The 2,690-nt window shown below is 34.2% G+C and overlaps 1 pseudogene; it reads left to right on the top strand.

Annotated features, from left to right (window-relative positions):
* The first annotated feature begins 339 nt into the window (after positions 1-339).
* LOC111730333 lies at positions 340-455 on the top strand (annotated as a pseudogene).
* Positions 456-2,690: the final 2,235 nt, after the last annotated feature.

The following is a 2,690-nucleotide window of genomic DNA, read 5'->3' as shown; positions in this document are numbered from 1 at the left end:
TGAAAATAGAAGAACTTGTGAACTTGTTGGAGGCCAAGGGAGCATGATGATATGACTTTCCCTAACAGTACCTTTGGCCGGGGAGGGAGTTGGAAAAGCAGATGATGGGATAATTCAGATTGGGAATTAGTATGATAGAAGATTTAGAGGTTTATGAATGTATGAAGTACTGGTGTGGTTACCTCTAAATGCTAAATGACACATGTGTCTAATGTAGCCAGAGAAGAAGGCACATTATAAATATGTATGCTGGACATGGTTCCATAGTGTAGTGGTTAGCACATCTGCTTTACACGCAGAAGGTCCTGGGTTTGCGCCCCAGTGGAGCCACGGTCCATGGCCTACAGCCATGCCACCCTGAACAAGCCCGATGTCTGATCTCGGAAGCTAAGCAGGGTCGGGCCTAATTAGTACTTGGATGGGAGACCACCTAGGAAGACCAGGTGCTGTAGGCATAAATAATAATAAACAATAAAAAATATTTGTATGTAAATATGTATGCTACACATTTAAAATGTAGATTTATCGTTAGAACAAGATCTTTACCTTTTAGCTCTTTAGAACTAAACGAATTACATGCTAGTCTCTGGATTTATTAGAATTATAACGAAGAAGGATTTTGAATCATAATAGCCAACACTCCCTATTTACCAGTTTGTTTGAGAGAGCTTCAAAATTGAATGTCACTTAGTTTTATTGCATTCTTATCAGTTGTTTTTTTGTGTTACTGTTGAACACAATGCTTGCAAACATTTTCCTCATTTTAGAAAGTGAAGAAAATTAACATGGAAGTTAATTTTGTTCAAGTGTCTATATATTTCATCATCCAACTGTAAGACAATAAATAGCAATCAGAGAGATGTGTACTCAAAGAATCCTCAGGATAGTGTTGTCTAGAGCAGTTAAATGTTGTCTGACACCTTTTTCCCCCTCTGACCTCTTACTTAGGACTGGTAAATTCATAATGGGAAGAAAAATTGTATAGTTTAATTTTAGAGCTAGTGTGATAAATGCCTTATTTAATTTTTAATTTAAGAGAACTATGTGACCTGTCGAAGTCTTCAAAAAATGTTTAGCTACAATACAGGTTAGAGGGCTGTAAACTCTTCTCATCTTTTAGTCTTCAAATAAATTTTTACCTGCTCACTGAATCTTGCTTCTGATACTCCAGCCAAGTAATCTTGCTTTCCTTTAAACTCAAATCCCCTTTGTCCCATTCTATAGGGAACTAGCTGAGGGTAGCATCAGCTTCTTAGGAGCAGAGATTGAGCAAAATATTTTGTACATAACAGATGCTTAGCAGATAGTTCTAAGCAACTCTATATTTGAGTAGAAACCCTGAAGAGAAGTTCCAGGAGAGGGGAGAAAATCAGCCATTTATTCTTAGAAATAATCCTGTGTCTACAAATATGTACAAGTTGAAAAACAAAAATCAAAGTTATTAATGGTTTTGAAGAGTATAAAGGATACCCATAATATTAATACTTTTTGTCTTCTGGACTTGATTCTAAAAGAGAAGTGAGAAGGGAGGGCTGGACAAATTAATTCCAGATAGTTTTAAAAGTGACATACCTTTTGAAGTAATAGGCCTCCAGAAAAATCACAGACTTTTTATGTGTTAACATGTCTGCTTTGGTGTCAACCTATAGAAACCTTTGCCAAAATACTCAATATTTATATATTACCCTTTTCTAGTAGAGTACTTCTTTATTTAATAAAGTAGGAAAATAATCAATTTAGACTTGTGAGAATACTTTTTGTGTTTAAAGAAGGTCTTTTGGTTGAATTGGTTTTAGTGCACACCTGAAATTTTTTGTGACTTTTGGCTGATTACTCTTTTTCTTTTTTGGATGAGTAGATATGATTTATTAAGAGTCTTCAAGATAGGCATTGAATTAGATATCATAATCAGGGCAAAAATGTAGTGGACAATTCTGTATTCATAATCTTAAAATTCTGCAGAGATCTTTTCATATTTGACCCACTTCAGATGTTTAAAGTCTCTTTAATTAATTCTCTGTGCTGCAAAAAAGCATCTATACAAATACATCAGTGGACTAATGAACTAAAATAAATAAAGTATTAAGAGACAGGCATGCCTAGTTTATTGTTCCATCTTTTGTATTGTTTTATAATGCCATTCCTTCTTGCAATAAATTTTAGAAGTATGATATGAGCAAATAAGTTTCTGTTTGTGACTTGGTTTTTGAAGTAAATTCCTTTTTTAGGTTAAGAGGAAACAAAGTTAAAATGATAGGGACCAGTTGGGAGGTCAGGCTCATTAGTGATGTTTAGATTACAGAAAATCGGAAAACACAAAATTTTAACCTTAGTGTTCCACATATTAGAACTTGATAAACCTAGTATTGTCTTTTAGAAAGCACTAACCTAAGCAGTTGGTGTTTCAGAAGGAATTGAGTGGATTGTAAATGTATAGTAAAATGTTTTGGAGATATACTTAACATTATTTGGTTGCTTAGGATTTTTTTTTTAATAGTGCAACCTCCTTTGCACCTCTGTTTACTTTTAAAATAGAGTGAACCAGATTGTTGCTTCTTAAGCTTTAATGTGCATGCAAATCATCTGGGTATCTTATTAAAATGCAGATTCTGATTTAGTAGATCTGGGACGTTGACTTGAGAATCTGCATTTCTAACAAGCTCACTGGTGATGCTTTCATGTAATTCACA

Source organism: Pteropus vampyrus, unplaced genomic scaffold (genome assembly GCF_000151845.1).
Source record: "Pteropus vampyrus isolate Shadow unplaced genomic scaffold, Pvam_2.0 Scaffold307, whole genome shotgun sequence".
NCBI classification, from domain to species: domain Eukaryota; kingdom Metazoa; phylum Chordata; class Mammalia; order Chiroptera; family Pteropodidae; genus Pteropus; species Pteropus vampyrus.
Note: the sequence above shows the minus strand (reverse complement) of the source record. Positions and strands in the feature narration are given on the sequence as shown.